Below are 21,092 nucleotides of genomic sequence, written 5' to 3'. Positions count from 1 at the left end.
AAAAACTGAAAAAAAAAGAAAGAAGAAAACATCATTAGATCCTTTAGATCTATCCAATTACCGCCCGGTTTCGAATCTTCCGTTCCTGGGTAAGGTGATTGAGAGAGCGGTTGCTGAACAGCTTGGTGGGTTTCTGGATGAAACATTGGTTCTGGATCCATTCCAGTCCGGCTTCCGCGCTGGTCATGGGACCGAGACGGCTCTGGTCGCCCTAACAGATGATCTTCGTAGACAGCTGGATCGAGGCGGGTTGGGGCTGCTGATTCTTCTAGATCTGTCAGCAGCTTTCAACATGATCGATCACGAACTTCTGGACCACCGCCTTGCCGACGTGGGGATCCAGGGCACAGTCCTTCAATGGCTGCGCTCGTTTCTCTCTGGTCGGGGACAGAGGGTGGCGCTTGGGGGGGAATTGTCATTGCACCACTCCTTGGTGTGTGGAGTGCCTCAGGGTGCAATACTCTCCCCGATGCTTTTCAACATCTTTATGCGCCCCCTCGCCCAGCTTGTCCGGAGTTTTGGGCTGGATTGCCATCAGTATGCCAATGACACCCAACTTTATCTGTTGATGGATGGCCATCCTGACTCGGCCCCAGACACACTGACCAGATGTTTGGAAGCTGTGGCTGGATGGTTACGTGGGAGCCGGTTGAAGCTAAATCCTTCGAAGACAGAGGTCCTGTGGCTGGGACGGAACGATATGGGATTGGGGGGGGGCAACTCCCATCTCTTGTGGGGGCGCAATTAGTGCCAGCACCGTCCGTTAAGAGTTTGGGTGTAATCTTCAACACCTCCCTTTCCATGGAAGCGCAGATTGCTGCTATAACAAAGGCGGCATTTTTCCATCTCCGCCAAGCTAAGCAGTTGGCCCCTTATCTCTCTCGCCCTGACCTAGCCACTGTGATCCATGCAACGGTCACCTCCAGACTGGATTATTGTAACTCGCTCTATGTGGGGCTGCCCTTGAGACTGACCCAGAAACTCCAGCGAGTGCAGAATGCTGCAGCGAGACTCCTTATGGGGTCTTCGCTGCGAGATCACATTCACCCGGTGCTATACCAGCTGCACTGGCTCCCGGTGGAGTACAGGATCAGGTTTAAGGTGCTGGTTTTAACCTTTAAAGCCCTATATGGCCTAGGACCCTCGTACCTACGGGACCGCCTCTTCTGGTATGTCCCACAGAGAAACTTACGGTCTTCAAATAAAAACATCTTGAAGGTCCCAGGCCACAGAGAAGTTAGGCTGGCCTCAACTAGAGCCAAGGCTTTTTCGGCTGTGGCTCCGACCTGGTGGAACACTCTGTCACAAGAGACTAGGGTCCTGCAGGACTTGACATCTTTCCGCAGGGCCTGCAAGACGGAGCTGTTCTGCCAGGCCTTTGGTCGGGGTTCAGCCTGACTCCCTCCCTCGGCAATCTTCGTGGAGCTCTGGCCCAATGGTGGCCAGTGGCTTGAATTTAATTAATTTTAGAATGAATGATTTTAGAATGTTGTTTGTGCTGTACTTTTGTACTGTTTTATTGTTGTTAGCCGCCCTGAGCCCGGCTTCGGCTGGGGAGGGCGGGATATAAATAAAAAATATTATTATTATTATTATTATTATTATTATTGAGGACTGGGGGCACTTGGGAGAAGATTTCAGGGATTTTGGAAGCCATTTTGACCAAGGGCTGTAGGACTGGAATTCAGGCGCAGCTCACCAAGTTATGTGGAAAGGAAGAGCCTTTGTTATCTCATTATTACCTTCGAGTCTCTCAAATCCATATGAAGAGAGGAGCATATTTAAAATGAATTTGTGTGTGTTTTCAATGACAGCTGCTATTTCTTGAATACAATAAAGCTGTGATCAGGCAATCCATTTGATGCTCTTTCCTTATCTCAGTAGGCCTGCCTTTTGGGGTAGGCTGGAGAAGGCCCTGGATAGAAGAAGTCTTTAACTCAGTCGGTCTCTATTTTGGACTCTCTGGTTAGAGCTGGGGAAACTTGCACTGAAATAAGCTTGAAACCTTGAAGGGAATCCCACTCAGTTCTTCCAAGTAAGTATGCACCAAATTACAGACTTAGACTGAAAAAATTACATATGAATTTTTGAATCTGTGTTCCTGGAAAACACTGGGGGTGTAGGAAGAACTCCTGAAGTTGTCAGAGCAAATTACACCTGCATTTCCTGTCAGATTGCCTTCTGTTCTGGGATGTTGTCATAAAAAAAAAACCAGCTCCCTGAGGGAGTCGGTAAATCAAACAAATACAAGCAAAAGATTTGCTGTTGTTAAAATAGATCTACATTCTTCTCTACCCGAATGCTCCTACAACACTCAGGCTCAATGGGCTGCAACCCAAAAGGCCTTAAAGGTGTGCAAGGTGCTTTGATGCACCTACTAAGACTTCCCTTTAAAAAACAACAATCTTTTTTACACTATTGTTTAAAGGAGAGAGCGATGTTGCTGTCCAGTCCCACTTGCGGGCTTCCCGTAAATGTGGTTGGTCCCTTGCGAGAACATGATGCTGGACCAGGTGGGGCTTGGCCTGACGCAGCAGGACTCTTCTTCTGTTCTTAAGTTAAAAACAAGAAGGGGGGGGGGAGAGAGAGAAAGCACAACAAATGAGGGGAGCTAAATTACAAAGCGAAAAAATGAACCCTGAAATGGGCAAACAGTGCAGTGGAAGAAAGGAAACAAAATAACTCTGCTCAAAATCAAAGTTGTAGTTAAACAACAGAGAAAATACAGAACTTGGTCAGAATACCTTTGGCAGAAGCTCCTTAGAATAGAATCATAGAATCCTAGAGTTGGAAGAGACCACAAGGGCCATCGAGTCCAACCCCCTGCCAAGCAGGAAACACCATCAGAGCACTCCTGACATATGGTTGTCAAGCCTCTGCTTAAAGACCTCCAAAGAAGGAGACTCCACCACACTCCTTGGCAGCAAATTCCACTGTCGAACAGCTCTTACTGTCAGGAAGTTCTTCCTAATGTTGAGGTGGAATCTTCTTTCTTGTAGTTTGGAACCATTGCTCCGTGTCCGCTTCTCTGGAGCAGCAGAAAACAACCTTTCTCCCTCCTCTATGTGACATCCTTTTATATATTTGAACATGGCTATCATATCACCCCTTAACCTCCTCTTCTCCAGGCTAAACATGCCCAGCTCCCTTAGCCGTTCCTCATAAGGCATCGTTTCCAGGCCTTTGACCATTTTGGTTGCCCTCCTCTGGACACGTTCCAGTTCCAGTTCCTTATACTGTATCTGTTCCACATTAAAGCTTCCTTGAATTTCAGGATGGTGGCATATGGAATATATGTGGAATAAAGCTCTATAGTCGTAGTGTAACTGTTCTGATTTAGGACTTCAGCCATGAAGCTTCCTTGTTGGGCTTGGGCCAGCAACCATCTCTCATCTCAGATGGTCGCTGTGAAGTTAAAATGGGAGAAAGGAAGAATCCTGCACACCCCTCTGAGTGCCTTACATGAATACATTAAAGGTGCCATTTCCTCTTGTCACATCAAGATTGCTTTTGTCTCTTTCTGCCTTTCTATGGGCCCAATCCACAGTGGCCACCTGCCGGCCAGTATTGCCTGCAGGTTTATTCTTTGCAGGGATTGAACCTGCCCTGCTTTCTCATTAAGACTGAGTTTCATTAAGAGGGGTGTAGAAAATAAAGTCCACTTAATTAAAATGTGCTGCAGTTTATGTACGCTTGCCTTGAGTTATAGGCCTATAAAAAGGTAGGTGGTTATTTTTAAAATGTTTTCCTCATTAATTTATAAAGCATATTTGGGGAGCTGTAAACAGTTTTACAGCAAAATGAAACAGGATCTGTGACTGCACATCAAACAGGATGCGTTCTGTTGCCCCAAGTGAGCACTTCTGGGGAGAGACACCATAACTGCGGCTCTGAAGGAAGTCACATCCCCGAAGGCCCTGAGGACTGAGGGCTGTGAAGCATTCAGCTCAGGGAGGCTGCCTGGGGCACCTGACCTAACTCACAGCTGGCTGGCAGCTCCATCTCCAAGGGAGGACTTCAGGGCACAGAAGCAGCAGCTGAGGGATGGGCAAGACAAGTCAGTGGAGAAGAGGGTCTGAGCTGTGAAGCATGGTGCAGTTGGGCAGTTTTACACTCTGGAAGTGACGGCTTTATTTTTTGGGAGGCGAGGAATGCTCTTTATGCGGCAACATGTGCTGCTTTGCTTATTTTGGAATATGGCAAGGCAGCCCGGCTGCATTTGGGGTTTTCCTCATTCTACCAAGGGGCCCTGGAGTTCTGTCCCCAGAGCTTGGGACCCGTCTAGGAGTGCAGGAGCATCTTGCTTCAGATGGGAACTCACTAAGTGGCCTTAAGGAACGGGCAGACAGAAGGTCAAGCAGAATTTGCCAGTACATCCCCAAGTGATTTTCTTTAGTAAATGCAGAAAGGTTTCTGGCTCCCAATTGTTTGATGACAGCAACAACAAAATTACCTTTCCCAGCTGAATTCGGCTGCTGAAAGGAAGAAGGTGGACCAGGAGTGGCCTTTTGTGTGAAATGACATTGAGCAGATCTGGTACTGAAAATGAATTTCTGGACTCAGAAGGACAGTCTCATTATTGTATCTCATGTTAGTTCTACTCCAAGTAGACCCATATTCGAGCTGTGGGTCCAGCCTGGCATGATGTGAGGGACAATGGAGAGTAGAGGGAAAGAGTTTCCTCCTGTCCCTTATGCCTTCCTTCCTTCTCTATTGCAGGTGCTCCTCCTCAGCCTCCACCCACTGGGCTAGCATGGTGGGGGTCTGCCCTGCTTGGTCCTTCTGCCACCCCAACCTCACCTCCTCAATCCTCCCTCTTCCTCTGTGCTCAAATCTCTTCCGACGCCAGCATGGGTGAGAGGCTGGAGCTGCAGCTCAAGTTGCCCATGGGAGCCAGCATGCAGGAATCTTTTCGCCCAACACAGGGCTCAAACTCATGACCCTGAGATTAAGAGTCTTATGCTCTACCGACTGAGCTATCCCGGCAGTAGGGTGTATACGGATGTGATAATACAGCCTAGTTGTGGCAATCTTGCGGGTCTGAGAGCAGCTGAGGGAGCACATACTTCTACATCCCTAATAGAACTAGTGCTTCTAATAAAAGAGAACTAGAAGGAGCAAACACAAATATTTTATGTGCAAAGGAATCTCACATCCCAGAGAAGGCAACAAGTGAGACCTCGCCTAAAACACAACTAGACTTCTCAATGCCTTCTTTGCCTCAGTCTTCTCCGATAAAGAAAACAATGCCCGACCTGAAGAATTTGGAGCAAATGATTCAGCAGAGGAAACACAGCCCAGAATAACTAAGGAGATAGTACAAGAATACTTGGCTAGTCTAGATGTATTCAAGTCTCCAGGGCCAGATGAACTGCATCCAAGAGTATTAAAAGAACTGGTAGATGTGATCTCAGAACCACTGGCAATCATCTTTGAGAATTCCTGGAGAACAGGCGAAGTCCCGGCAGACTGGAGGAGGGCAAATGTTGTCCCTATTTTCAAAGAGGGGAAAAGAGAGGACCCAAATAATTACCACCCAGTCAATCTGACATCAATACCAGGGAAGATTCTGGAGCAGATCATTAAGCAAACAGTCTGTGAGCACCTAGAAAGGAATACTGTGATCACCAATAGTCAGCATGGATTTCTGAAAAATAAGTCATGTCAGACTAACCTGATCTCATTTTTTGACAGAATTACAAGCCTGGTAGATGAAGGGAACGCAGTGGATGTAGCCTACCTTGATTTCAGCAAGGCATTTGACAAGGTGCCCCATGATATTCTTGTAAAGAAGCTGGTAAAATGCGGACTTGACTGTGCTACCACTCAGTGGATTTGTAACTGGCTGACTGACCAAACCCAAAGGGTGCTCATCAATGGTTCCTCTTCATCCTGGAGAAGAGTGCCTAGTGGGGTGCCACAGGGTTCTGTCTTGGGCCCGGTCTTATTCAACATCTTTATCAACGACTTGGATGATGGACTCAAGGGCATCCTGATCAAATTTGCAGATGACACCAAACTGGGAGGGGTGGCTAACACCCCAGAGGACAGGATCACACTTCAAAACGACCTTGACAGATTAGAGAACTGGGCCAAAACAAACAAGATGAATTTTAATAGGGAGAAATGTAAAGTATTGCACTTGGGCAAAAAAAATGAGAGGCACAAATACAAGATGGGTGACACCTGGCTTGAGAGCAGTACATGTGAAAAGGATCTAGGAGTCTTGGTTGACCACAAACTTGACATGAGCCAACAGTGTGACGCGGCAGCTAAAAAAGCCAATGCAATTCTGGGCTGCATCAATAGGAGTATAGCATCTAGATCAAGGGAAGTAATAGTGCCACTGTATTCTGCTCTGGTCAGACCTCACCTGGAGTACTGTGTCCAGTTCTGGGCACCACAGTTCAAGAAGGACACTGACAAACTGGAACGTGTCCAGAGGAGGGCAACCAAAATGGGCATGTTTAGCCTGGAGAAGAGGAGGTTAAGGGGTGATATGATAGCCATGTTCAAATATATAAAAGGATGTCACATAGAGGAGGGAGAAAGGTTGTTTTCTGCTGCTCCAGAGAAGCGGACACGGAGCAATGGTTCCAAACTACAAGAAAGAAGATTCCACCTAAACATTAGGAAGAACTTCCTGACAGTAAGAGCTGTTTGACAGTGGAATTTGCTGCCAAGGAGTGTGGTGGAGTCTCCTTCTTTGGAGGTCTTTAAGCAGAGGCTTGACAACCATATGTCAGGAGTGCTCTGATGGTGTTTCCTGCTTGGCAGGGGGTTGGACACGATGGCCCTTGTGGTCTCTTCCAACTCTATGATTCTATGATTCTAGACATTACAATTAGCTGAGCAGTTATCACTGAGGATGTTGATCTCTGCAGCAGCAGCAGCTGAAGAAAGAGTTTAATTGGAAATCAGCATCATATACTGTACTGATTGCCAGTTGCTTCATATAATTTTAAAGTAATAAAAAACCCAACCCATTTGCAGAACCTCTCCCCAAGCATGGTGGTGAATAGGCTTTGAAAAAGCCAAATCCTGAATTTCATGCCCAAATGTTGAAAATCTCAGTCCTTTTCTCTCCCTGGAAGCAAAACACCACGAATTCATGGTACTCTATTCCAGCAGTTGTGGTGTATCTTCCAGGCATTTGAACTGTGGGGACAGAGGTGGCCCCCATTCACCTCAGTGTAGTAGAAAGCTTTCTAATGAATCTATACAAACAGCAAATCATCTTTTAATTTTTTTCCTGAAGTGTCCAGGAAAGGTTGCCTTGGGATGGTGGTGTGCTTGGGAGGAAGAAAAAGGCCCTGAACCATTTACACATAGAAAATGAGAAGGGACGGCTGGAACACTTCTCCCCAACATCAAGTTCTCTGTGTGGAGGGAGGAGCCAGCAATGCACACCCCACCCTCCCCCCAGGAAAAGCGTCGTCTGGTTGTCATCATAGTTACGTAGAGAAGAGAATTTTAGCAAGAGGTTTTCTCAACCTCCATAACTTATGACAAGAAAATCAGCACCTTCTGAAATTTCATCCCCCCCCCCCACTGATAAAGCCATGTCCTAGTGTAACTTCCAACAATATAATATCTATTTTTCAAATAAATATTCTATTTTTCAAATAAATATTCTAATGATAGATGATAATGGAGTTCTGCTAGGGTTGACATGGGGATTTTTAATCCTCAATCTTTCTTTAAGGAAAAAAAATTCATTTGACTGTTCCCTCACCTCAAGCAGGATGTATCATTTCCTGATATTTTTCACTCCTTATCTGGAATTCATCCCACTGACCCTCCTGATATTTCTGGTGAGTGTGCAGTGAGTTTATCCCTTACAAAATGTCAGAAAGAAAATGCCTCAGGAAAGCACAAAGGTTTTGAGTTTCACTCGCCTGACAGGGTTAGCAGCAAAAGGTTAATGGCTTCTCTCACCCTTTTTTGTTGGCTAAGGCACCATAATGCCAACCTAGAGACCAAGCTAATCTTGGAGCAGCTGCTAATGGTTTTCTTCTAAACATGAAGGCATCTGCTTAGATTCTCCTTTTCAGTTGTGTGTTGGGTAAAAACATCAGATCAGAGGAAAATATGATACAGCCCCTTTTATGCCACTGTTTGTTCACAACATATGGCTTAGTTGGGGGATGGGCAGATCATTCCCCCCCCCATTTGTGTTACTTGCATATTTGTTCATTCATAAGTCTGTTTCGTACCATTTCTCCATTAATTTGCAAACGTTTAAAAATGCTTGAAACTTCATATTTAAATACATATTTTAATCAGTATATATATAATTGTGCATGCTTTTAATGTAAAATACATTTAGATATGCACTTTATCTCAATGTATGCATTTCCAAACCCGTTTTTATCCTAAAATGCACATTTTAAACACATTTGGTCTCTTTATTGAGCTATAAGAAAAATTGGGACAGGGTAATTATGTTCTAGGTGGGACGTGGGTGGTGCTGTGGTGTAAACCACAGAGCCTAGGGCTTGTCGATTGGAAGGTCGGCGGTTCGAATCCCTGCAACGGGGTGAGCTCCCATTGCTCGGTCCCAGCTCCTGCCAACCTAGCAGTTCGAAAGCACACAGTGCAGTAGATAAATAGGTACTGCTCCAGCGGGAAGGTAAATGGCATTTCCATGCGCTGCTCTGGTTTCACCAGAAGTGGCTTAGGCATGCTGGCCACATGACCCGGAAAAACTGTCTGCGGACAAACGTCGGCTCCCTTGGCCAGTAAAGTGAGATGAGTGCCACTACCCCAGAGTCTTTTGCGACTGGACTTAACTGCTAGGGGTCCTTTACCTTTTAATTATGTTCTAATCATCCTGTTAGGCTAGAAGCTACACATAAGAACAATCCGAAGCCTGGGGCTTTGTATACATGGAGAAATGCACTTGTTTAGCTGATACATAGGGTTACTTGGCTGATAGCCTAGCAAAATGTACTGTGTGTTAGGCAGTCAGCCAAACCCCCTGTAGGCCAGGCTGGGGTTGTGGGGAAGGACAGTCTGCTGGGACTGAACCCCTTCTTCCAACTGTTTAATGTGTACATGGGCAGAAGTGCTGTGGGTGGGGTCCTAACTGATGACAACCCAGGAAAGCCCTGAAACCAGTCTGCGTGTCAGGGGTAGGTAGCTAACATGGTACCCTCTAGATGTTCCTGGACTACAACCCCCACTATCCCTGACCATAGGACGTGGGGCTGATGGGACTTGTAATCCAACACTATCTGAAGGGCACTGTGTTGGATACCCCTGAGGGAGGGGGCTGGGCCATGGCCTGAATAGCTGGCAACTATGATATCACAGGGGTTCACAAAGATATGGTTGCCAGTGGATCAGCAGGGCGGGGAATGGTCTAGCCTGTTCTGGTACTTAAAAAAAAGATATGGTGGTTTTCCAAACAATTTTTTTTATTCCATACTATTTAAATTATGCAACAATGGGAACAGAGAAGCGGGGATGGACTGAAAGGGAGGAGGAGGAAGCAAGAGGAGGAAGTAAGGAAAATCAAGCGTCTCAGCTACGCCAAGGAGTTACCAATACCCCCAGGTCACTAAGCACAAGTTTCAGTAAACTCAGACACAAACACAGCCATGTGTGTGTCTTCATGCTGTTCTTGCCTGTAGGTTCCAAGTTCATAGGAGGACAGAGAATGTAACTCTGTGATCCTGTATTGTACTCAGGGTAGAAAGATCTCCTTCCAGTGTTGCAGCATTAACTGTTTTGCCACAAACAAAGCAGAGAAGATCCATTGCTCTTGACTTGAAAAAAGGTATCATATGGAGAGTATAAAATCACAATAGATACACATCTTTAAACCACAAAGAGGACTAGGTTGGTGATAACCAGGACTTCTGCCCAAAAATGGTTTTTTGCCAAGCATGCCCATATGGAGAGGATATATTAAATACCTTCATCGTTGATTATAGTTGGGAGGCAGGCATCCGTTTTGCTGTTGAAGCAGACGTGCTTCCAGATCTAGCAAGGACCATGCAGTAGAAGGAAGCACTACTTTCCATAGCCCTGGTGGCTTTAAGAGCACTTTGATCTGGTCGGTGTAGCTTTTCATGGCACAGAGATGAGCACTGTCATCTGCTAATGTTTGTAGATCAAGCTTTTATTAAAGCTGCACAAGAGCAGAGTCCAGTAGGAAAGTGGGCAAGATAGAGCTTTCTCTTATCAGCATGAGAACATCTGCAGGATGAATAGCAGCTGCATGGATGCTCATGGAGTGTCTGCCTAAGGCTTAAAAGTAAGTTGTGGTAAACTCAAGCAAACTCAGAGGGCATGGAGGATTATTACAGAAGTTGCCAAGAATCTGAGTACTTTTCTGGAGTTTTAACAGGACACAGAACAGCATTTTCAAAACACATTGTGCTATAAAAACAGGTGCACTTCAATTCCCATTGCGAAGCATGACATCACTGTTAAAATCTCATGGGAGCTCAGTAAGGAAAACATTGACTTAATCCTGTGGGCAAATAGTGCAAGAAGCAGAGAGCTTTGTTTACTTGCAAGACATGCAGCCTCATCCTATGCAAAGTGAAGTGCGCCTACTCTGTTGAATCCATGGGCTCAGGCGCCCCAAACTCTGCCTGGTTCGCAGCTTTAGAGTTTGGCTAAAGCAGAGGTGGGAACCTGTGGTCCTCCAGTGGTTACTGGACCACCTTCTCCATCTTCCTGATCATGGCTCTGCTGGGGGAACTGGAGTCCAGCAACATCCAGTGGGAAATGTGTTCTCCTGGGTGAAAGGAAGCCATGGATAAGGGAGACTCCAGGGTGAAACTGCTGAAGTGAATCAAGGTTCTGAGTAAATACTTGTGCCTTTGAGTGCTCCAAAGCACCATAGAAGTGCTGAGTATCTATCATTATTCCAGGAACTGGTGCAGCCTTTCCCAAGGGGTCCCAAGGGACACACTCCCTGCCAGGCAAGTGGGCACAGACTGCAGCTGAGAAGAATGAGTGACATTTTACAAAGTCCTCAATTCAAATCTTGCTTTGTCACACCCACGCTTTCTCATACATACATACATACATCATTTTATTTGTTCAATAACTACAAACATAACAAAAGTAATTGTAAGTAACAAATAAAATATCAGCAAGTACACAATGAAATGGAACATTTCCACATAAGATTTAAAATTAAGATACCAGAAAATTCAATCAATACCAGCAATGCCCCAACAAAACCATTTAAATAAGGCCGCAGCGCAGGGGTCTCAGTCTATGGGAATCGTGCAAACCCACAGAGTAACACGAGATCCCAATCTGGGGCCCACGGGCTTCATTCAGCAAGGCTGCGGATTTTCGACGGAAGCTGGCACATGCGACGCGTTAAATATTCACACTGATTTTTAATTATGCTTGTGCCGCTTTTATTCCTTCCATCTTAGTGTATTGCAGTTTGAAGTCTATGGAACTCCATAAAAGCAAGACCCCATTTAGCCTGGTGCATTAAAGATGCTACAGCAGGTGCCCCAGACCCCCAGCTGCTCCAGGCAAGGTCTCTCGTTACCGGAGACCCCGCGGCCGCCTCCAGCCGAGGAGCCCCGCTCGAAGCCCGCTTGCCAAGCGGGCCACCTCCTCGCCGCGCCCCCACGACCCCCAGCGCCTTCCCCGGCCCGCCTCTCCTCCTCGGCGGCGCAGCGCGCCCGGGACAGGTGCGCCCTCGGCCGCCCGGGGCGGCGGAGCGGCGGGAGGCGCCGCCGGATGTGGCGGCCGCGAGAGCGCGGAGCAGCGGCGCCTGCGCACTGCGCGCCCCTTCCTCCCGCGCCGGGCTCGGTCCGCCCCGTTGGCGACGCCACGGAGGGCGAGCGCGAGCGAGCAGGTGGCGCGCCCGGCAGCCGCTCCGTTTCTCCGGGCTGGGAGGAGGAGGAGGAGGAGGCGGAGGAGCAAGGAGCAGCGCCGGCGCCGGGAAGAGAGCCGGGGATGGGGCGTGGTCGGGGGCGAAGGGAGAGCGGGCTTGGGCTTGGGCTTGGGCTTGGGCTCGAGTCGGGCTGGGCGCTCCGCAGCCCGGCCAGGAGCTGCCCGGGGGCCAGGATGCGGCGGCGGCGGCGGCGCTGCTGCTGCTGCTGTGCCGGGAGGGGCGCCGCGCCGGCCCCGAGCCTCCTCCTGTGGTGCCTGGGCGGATGGGCTCTGCTGGGCTGCCGGAGCGCCGAGGCGGTGGCGGCGTCGTCCATCCTGCAGCTGCCTCAGTGCCAGGAGGTGAGATGCGGACGCTGCTTCTCCTTCTCCTTCTCCTTCTCCCTCTCCCTCTCCTTCCCCGTCGGGCAGACAGAGCCGAGCTGGACTTGGGCGCGGCAGGGGGGGAGCCCCGCGCCCAAGGCGGCCAGGAGGCGCCGCGCCGCCCGCCCGCTCTCCCGCTCGCGCTCCTCGGGCAAGTCGGGAGCAAAGCGGGCCGCGTCCCTGGCTGGGACGCCCATCCCCTCGAAGTATCAGCGCTTCTTGGCCGAGGAGGGGGGGGGGGCTCTCATAGGATTTCAGAGAGGGCTTTTGAGGGGGGAAGCGCTCCAGGTCTGTGACCTCGGGCTGCTTCCAGGCGCCGCGTTCCTGGCGAGTTCTTCCCGATTTGTTTCCGCGGAGACCAGACCTGAGCTACTTGAGACGAGCGTTTGTTCGGATTCATTTTCAGGGGAGATGGATGACGTCGTTGCACCGAAGCAGGTGTGGCCTCACACACTTTTCTTGGGGCCAAAACCTCCAGGTTTTTTTTGAGAGGTGGGACTGAGTTTGCTGTGCAAGAGCGACAGCAATTGTGCAGCTTGAATCGGGTGGCGTGTGATCGAGTTAGACCCCAAAGTAGCGACAGCAAGAAAGCGCACTTCCTAAGGCAATAAGCAAGTTAGCCGATTAGTATTACTGTATTAGTATTCTCATTTTGCGAATAAAAAGCGGAGGCTGTGGGGTCGCCACTCTCCCCTCCCTCTACTCCTGTGCCATTTGCAGCAGGAGCATCGTGACGCGTAGAAATTAAGCGAGCAAGGCGATAAATGGAGCGGGGGGGGGGAGCAGCTCCTGCCGAATTTCTGGGTGCTGGGAGCAGAGCCAGCAAAAACGGTGGCATCCTTAGAGATCGAAAAGTCCTCGTGCTTGTCTGGCAGCACAAAGCGAACACGCGTCTGCTCAGAAGTCAGGCCTATTGAATCTAATGGGGTTTGCTGCTAGGAATGGGTGTGCGGGACTGCTGCTGGATCACTTCATAACTGAGGTGCGATTTTAATTGAAATCTTCCTGGTTCTTGGCTCCTGTTCTAAGGAGCCAGCTGCACGCTGCAACTAAGCAGATGCCGCGAGACCTCGATGGGCTTTCTAAAAATTAAAATCAACTCTCTCTCTCTCTCTGTTTAGCTTTGGACAGAGGAGCTTGAGGGAGTGCTTAACCCTTTCCCTGATGACTGTTGTATTTTCTGAGTTTAACAGTCTTCTCCAGCAGCTTTTCACCTCTGTAGTGCCTGTTACCCTGGTATAAATTAATCTGGAACTCATGTGGGTGGGAGATGCATTCAGCGTGTGTGTTATTTTGAAGGAAGGAAAGAAGGAAGGAAAGAGACTTAAGTATACTCATCTTCCTTAAAGGTTGCTTTGTCCAAAATCACAAGCAGAGCCATCCTCAAGAAATGTTGATTTCATGGTTGGCTGCCCGACACCAGACCTGGGCAGACTTCACGTCTATAGGATCCACCATACTTTATGTCTACTTTACCTTTACAAGTCCCCAAAGCCCACTCACCAGACCCAGGTGCACCCCATGAGCTACACACTAGCGGGACTTGTATGTACAAGTACAAATCTCTATTTGAGTTACCTGAGATCAGGGCTTCTAATATGGGGGGAGGTGGGTGCTGCTTTTTGGTGCTGCTACTGCTAAACAATTGGGGATCAGAAACATTTGTTGACCTACTGCAGATCAGATCCAGATTGTCTTCCGCCCACCCTCTGCACTATGGGATCTAGTGCATTTGCCAGGATCCCATAGCTCCCTCTGGGAGGAGAGTTGCTCCCTAGTGCCCTCTGCAGCATTATGGCGGAGGTTTCTGGGGCATCCCTCTGGCACTGAATTCAGTGACGCCCTCAATCCCATTGCCATGCTAAGCAGCGTGGGTTTCTTGTGCAAGCACTGGGCCTGAGGTTTTGCTTGTTTACTTTGTTAGATCTGTGAAAAGGACCAAGAGGGCCTTGAGCTTGGCTTTTCACTTTTCTCTTCTCATTTGAAACCTGTCTTCATCACCTCCTCCAGAGAACTCAAGATGGCATACATTTTGTTCTCACAGCAATCCTGTAAGATAAGTTTGGTGAAAAACACCGGAAGCTGCCTTTCACCAAGAAATCTTTGTCCATATAGCTTAATATTGTCTACACTGACTGGTAGCAGTTTGCAGACAGGGGTTTCTTCCAGCCCTACATGGAGATGTTGAGGACTGAACCTGGGACCTCTTTCATGCAAAACAGATGCTCTACCACTTAGCTAGGTTAAAGGTAAGCTGGGCTGAAGCCTGCCTTGCCATAAACCAGCGTCTCCCAAACTTGAGTCTCCAGCTGTTTTTTGGACTACAACTCCTATCATCCCTAGCTAGCAGCACCAGTGGTCAGGGATGAAAGGAACTGAAGTCCAAAAACAGTTGAAGACCCAAGTTTGAGAAACCCTGTTCTAGACGATGCACTGAGTGTCCTGACTGAGGCAGGATTTGAAACCTTATTTCCTAGCTCCTTGTTCCAAATTCTATCCACATTGGCTCCACAAGGTATTATTACACTTATGGGCTTGCCATATGTACGTATCTTTTTTACCCGATGCAGCTGATGAGGTAAGCTGTTCATTCAAAAAGGGCAGGACACACACTAAACCACTCAGCTCAGCCTTCTTCACTCTTGGGACTGCGGATGTTTTTGGATGACCTTTGGCTAAGTTGGTTGGGGCTGATGGGAGCTCTAGGGCAACAACATCCAGTGGGCAGACGATGCTTTCAAAGGGCAGCTCCGCCCTCTCCTGATTGTCTGGCTGTGAAGTCCTTCACAGTGTGCCATTGGTTGATTGACAGGTGGGCAGCCTCACCCATCTGTCAGATTTGGCCTGTCAGGGATTGAGGAGATAAGGATCTGGTCGGCCTGCCAGAAAAAAAAGTTCCCCAGCCTTGGCCTACAAGGCACTGCAACCATTTCCTCCTTTGCAACATTTGAGTGCTGATAGGATGTTCTGTGCTGTGCCTGCAGAAGTCCAAAGAGAAACTGCTGGTGTCTTCCATTAAAACGTTCAAGAGGCAGGGGCGGGGAAGCAATTCTCTGCCAAAGAGAGCTTCTGCCGGTTGCAGTAGACCATAGTGGGCTGGATGGATAAATAGCCTGACTCAATATAAGGCAGTTTCAGAAATGCCCACTCTCACTGAAGAGTCTCTGACAGGCTGTGCTGCGTGCTCAATTTATATTGGGAAAATGTTCCATGGCTGCCTCTGCAGGGTCTTTTCTGTGGTGGCACAAAGAGTTGAAAATTATTCCTGAAGGGAATTGGCTTATTTCTTTCTCCTCCTTGTTCAGAGTAAAGCTAAGGCATTCTTATTTCACCCAGATTATGGCACTGCTGAAAAATGAATAAAATGGAAACTGAATCCTCTCCCCCCCATTGTTAATGTTGACGTTTTGATTAATTATGTATTCGTATTTTGATTTGGGAATATATTTTAGACAGTTGGCTTATGGAGGATGTTCAGCAGAAGCACAGGGCTATGTACTCAGAAATAGGTTCCATGGAGGTCCATGGGCCCTACTCGCCAGTAAATGTGCTTAGCATTGCAGCCTTACAGACAAACAGAAGCCTCTACTCTACCCTTCTGGATGGTGTTTGGATTTGATGTGGGTGTCCCTGTGCTTGGCTCTGCTGCCCTGGCACAAGGGCCCCTGCTAGGCCTGCTTGCAAGCCCTCTAAAGGGAGCTTTTGGGAGGCAGGGAGGGGGTGAAGCTGGGCTGGCCGAGAATCTCCCAGATCCTCAGCCAGTCCACTTACCAATTATGTGCCCAACTCTGACTTCTCTGCTGCTCTGGCCAGAGCAGTTGCCGCTTCTGCCCTGCCCACTGAAAACGGCAGAGTTTCGGAGATGCTGGTGACCCCCCTGCAATGTTCACCTCTGCTGTTTCTGACCAGGAGTTGTTATTATTTATTAAATTTATACACCACCCTTCATCAAGAGATCCCAAGGTGGTTCACAGAATAAAATACAGTGGTATCTCAGGTTAAGAACTTAATTCGTTCTGGAGGTCCGTTCTTAACCTGAAACTGTTCTTAACCTGAAGCACCACTTTAGCTAATGGGGCTTCCTGCTGCCCCCGCGCCACCAGAGCACGATTTCTGTTCTCATCCTGAAGCAAAGTTCTTAACCCGGGGTACTATTTCTGGGTTAGCGGAGACTGTAACCTGAAGCGTATGTAACCTGAAGCGTATGAAACCCGAGGTACCACTGTACAAGATAAAACACAAGTAAATAATTAAACCAAAAGGTTGTAGGATATCAATCTCTGTATATAATAAAGCCAGTTCCTGGGTTGTTCCACACCAGTCTCAAGTGATCAAGAAGCAGAGCCCAGGGTGGGACTCTGCAAAGAAAAGGATAGGGATATGCAGATAAATACTAGCTTGGTTTTCAGCCATGTCCATTTGGCTCTACCAAAAGAAATAAACTTCAAAACAGATTGCATCTCCAGCACTGGAACCTGAAGTCAGTCCTTAGCTCTCTTCCTTGCCGTTCTTTCTGCTTTATTACGGGTATTTTAGTAGTAAATCAGCAAACCAACCAACAATATAAAGCCCACTGTAGTTCCTGCTTTAACAATACAGTACTTAACGAGTCGTCCTGTTCTGCCTCCTCCAAGCAATTCTTTATGTTTCTTAATAACCAGTTATCTGAAGAGAAGCCATAGCAAGCAATTTGTTTTTGCCCTGGATCAAGTGAAAGTCAAGTTTTGAGGTCTGGCGGACATGCATGCTGAACTCAGCAACTTTCTGGAATAAAATAGTTTGGGGAAATGTTGAGGTCTTTCTCTGCCTATCTGTTGCTTTCATGGCCGGTGTGTTCAGTTTTCAAGGCCTTTTGATCTTGTAAGCAGTTTAAGAAGGAGGCAAACTTGTTGTCATTCTAGCAAAAGATTTTAGACGGTAGCAAGCTGGTGCTAAGACATAATATACATGTTAACACAAACACATTCTTTCTCCCCAGAGTTTGATCATTTTTTGTTTGTTTTTAAATGATACTGCCTTCAGATGATATCCCTCTTCCCAAAGGATAGAAAGTGGAATTGAGGGGGGGAGTGGGGGGGGGAGAGACTGATGGGCAGGTCTGGTTGTCTGTTGTTACTCATGCAAATACTTGTGATAAATGAATGGCAGGAGCAGGAGAATGAACAAAGGGGCAAAGTTGACCAGTTCAGCTGATACTAAATTTCCTGCTGCAGTTGCAGTGACTATTAAGCCAAGTCAAAATCCAAACTTGTACATTTTAAAAAATGACATATCTATCATCTATCTATCTATCTATCTATCTATCTATCTATCTATCATCATCTATCTATCTATCATCTATCTATCTATCTATCTATCTATCTATCTATCTATATCTATCTATCTATCTATCTATCTATCTATCTATCTATCTATCTATCTATCTATCATCTCTCTCTCTCTCATATATCTATATCTCTATCATCTGTCTATCTTTCTATCTATCTATCTATCTATCTATCTATCTATCTATCTATCTATCTATCATCATCTCTGTGAGTTGAGGGAGGAGTTAGCAGCCAGCAGCAAACTTAACTCATTGCCGCATCTGGGAGCTTGCAACCAAGAACTCTCAAACTGGGGCATTTGTGGGAGAGTTTGAGGCGGAGGCCAAGAGTAGTGTCTCTCGGTGTGAGACGGGTGAGCTCCCATTGCTCTGTCCCAGCTCCTGCCAACCTAGCAGTTCGAAAGCACACCAGTGCAAGTAGGTAAATAGGTACCGCTGCGGCAGGAAGGTAAACAGTGTTTCCTTGTGCTCTGGTTTCCGTCACAGTGTCCCATTGCGCCAGAAGCGATTTAGTCATGCTGGTCATATGGCCTGGAAAGCTGACTGTGGACAAACACCAGTTCCCTTGGCCTGGAGCAAGATGAGCGCCGCAACCCCATAGTTGCCTTTAACTGGAATAAACTGTCCAGGGGTCCTTTACCTTTACATTTTAACAGCAACACCAGAACTTGCAGCATACTAAGTGAGGAATAATCCTCATTAATGAATGTCTTTTTCTAGTCACTCTGCGATAGATGCGATAGATGTTCCAGTACATATATTGATATCTGAAGCAGCTCTTAAGGAGGCAAGTTAGGAGAATTAGCATCTAAATCAGATGTGATGAAGCACAATATATTCTGCATCTACAGCAGAAGTTGAACTTGTTCTGAGTAACTTCATGGCAAAGTCAACTAGCAATTCATACTTTCAAATGAGGCCCCCTATTCATGTTTTATACTTATGTAACTCTCTAGTCTTTGCTTATACAAGGACCCACCATTATCCCTTTTTCTGGCAAGGAAGAGTGGGTGGATTGAGAGCCTGTTTTGACAGCAAAACTCCTACCCTATGACTAAGGGTACATATATATAAGCCAACACAATGTGCCATAGACTGCTAGCGTTGCCAATATGTTGAGCTGAATAAAAACTGTTGCATTTTTTTATAAAAAAAGTTAGGCTGATAAGAAAGTAGATTGAAGATATTGTAAGAGTCATCATCAGTCTTAACAACTAATGCATAACTAAGCACACTGACTGCCAACACCTGTTGGGAGCCCCCCCCCCCGAATCCTGCCTGGAGGTATTGGCCAGCTTTCTTTCTTTTTAAAAGGATTATCAAACTGTGACTTAAGAAGTGTGTTCCTGCCCCCAGGAGAGAGCAAAGGCATGACCAAAGCAGAGCAGGTGAGTCAGGAGTGGAGCCTCATGGGATTGGATGCATCAGGTGCACCCCAAAGCATTGTGGGATGGAGGCTGGGGCTTCTGGGAGTGGGCTTTTCTGCAGCAAACTCTTACACAATTACCGGTAATCTTCTGGAATCGATAGAAGTGCAGACACACTACAATGTACATATACTTGAACAGAGTTAGGCAGAGTGTACTGCCCTGCCTGGCAGAGGATAGCAATGGCAAGAATTATTCTCAGTTAGGGAGAGGGAAACCCTCAGGTGAACCCTCAGATCACTTAACTTCATCAGAAGACTTGGGACTCCCTGAATTGGATAATACAGTCACAGTGTTGCTTCCAAAAATGGTCACAGGAGCATATAAGCTCATTAGTTTTTAAAACTGAGTGTATTTAGAGGCATGGGGAATGTTACTTCTTTGGCTGCTGGCAGTATTAGTGTTGTGTGGGGCGGGGGGGGGGGGCGGGGGGAAGTCTCTGTGGAAATGAAAGGCAAGGGAGAACCTGGGTGAGCAGGCAGAGGAGGTGTCAATGAGGTTCCATCCCATGATTCATTTAGAGGCATGGGGAATGTTACTTCTTTGGCTGCTGGCAGTATTAGTGTTGTGTGGGGCGGGGGGGGGGGAAGTCTCTGTGGAAATGAAAGGCAAGGGAGAACCTGGGTGAGCAGGCAGAGGAGGTGTCAATGAGGTTCCATCCCATGATTCATTTGAGATGACTAAAGAAGACAGAGGGAGACTTGGCAAAACAAATTGTGGGTTTGTGGCATGGGAAGGAGAGTGCTGTGGGAAAGTGTAACCAATGGCTTCATTCTGCAGCACATGGGGCAACCAAACCTAGACACAGCCTCTAGCTGTGGTGAGTCCCATCATGCAATCTGTTCAGAGATGCCCTCATGGTTCACCAGCTTTATTAATTCAGCAGCAAGTTCCTGTAGGATACCAGCAAACTCACCGTTTTCAAGTTCCAGCGCCGGGGCTTCCTGGAGAATCCAGAAATTTAGGAGTGGCTTTCCTGGCGGGGCAGGGATACCCCTTTTCTCCTTGGCAAATCCAAAGTTCCTGTCCCTCCCCTTTCTGATCACTTTGCTTTTCCATGGAGACGGATGCCATTAATTACTATTAGGTTCCAGTTCTGCTTAGACTTTGCTGCAACTGCAAAGTCACATCTCTTTCTGGAACATTTTGTTGCATATCTCTATCCTACTTTATCAAATAATTCCTTCTTTTTATGTTTCTATATCAATATTTGAAATATTTAGGTAAAGCCATCCAATCTTACTGTTTTTCAGTTATAACTCAAAATCATTTTTTTAAATTACTTTCTTGGGTTTTGATTTTGCTCCAGTCTATTTAAAAAGGACCTTATTTGGGCCACTTTTCAGTGGTGGCTTAGCAAATGTGACCCTCTCTCCCTACTGATGTCTATCTTGAAACTTTACTTCATATTTTTAAATGACAGGTGAATATGCACCTCTTCCACTAAGTTTTTGAAGAGAGGGATTGGTTTTGATGAATTTGACGAGTTTCCCCGTGTTGGGCTGTTGTTTTATGGTGTTCCTCTTTTATGCTGTTGCAATTTTAATTTGGTTTAGTTTTTAAGTTTGTTTTATTGATGCATATAGCCCCGTGGCTGTAAATAAATAAATGAAGCCCATTCTACTTCTTCCCTGGTTGGGGAGAAAGTAACTCAGGTGGGGTTCTCAGCATACACCAGCACAGCCCCATTACGGCCAATAGGAAAAATATATATTTTTGTGAGCCACAAATAATAACCCTTGAATTTTTTTTAAAAAACCATGCATTTTTAAAAACACCAAAATAGACTGCAGTTTGAAAACAAATAAAGTCTGGAGTAGGGTTACCAACAACTGGGTGAGTGGGTGGGAGTCTGGCTATTTGTGTGTGTTGGCCAGTTTCAGGAAAAGGGTAAGACAGCGTTTGATTGGGGTGCCTCCCCTGGCCTGAATGGACAGTGTTTTGTGCACCAGTGAGTGCCGAACTCTACCCTCTTGATCTCCCCCAATGGGCTGTGCCAGTAAACTCTTCAAAGGCCCTCCAGCTGCAGATCCAATGCAGGCTCTGTCCCCAGGTCTTGCTCAGATGCCCAAATTCAATCATTGGAGTTCTTGTTATTAAGT

At 47.1% G+C, this 21,092-nt stretch overlaps 1 protein-coding gene across 1 annotated transcript in view; it reads left to right on the top strand.

Moving 5' to 3' along the window:
• The first annotated feature begins 12,058 nt into the window (after positions 1-12,058).
• The window catches only part of ELAPOR2 (endosome-lysosome associated apoptosis and autophagy regulator family member 2), a 91,154-nt gene continuing 82,120 nt past the window's right edge, over positions 12,059-21,092 (top strand). Inside the window, exon 1 of the mRNA XM_079993595.1 lies at positions 12,059-12,216. The gene's annotated coding sequence lies outside the window, so the exon portion shown is untranslated. The remainder of the gene's footprint in view (positions 12,217-21,092) is intronic.

The sequence above is a fragment of the Podarcis cretensis genome (genome assembly GCF_951804945.1).
Source record: "Podarcis cretensis genome assembly, chromosome: 10".
In the NCBI taxonomy this organism is placed as follows: Eukaryota; Metazoa; Chordata; class Lepidosauria; order Squamata; family Lacertidae; genus Podarcis; species Podarcis cretensis.
The sequence above is the reverse complement of the archived record's forward strand: the minus strand, read 5'-3'. Positions and strand labels throughout refer to the sequence as shown.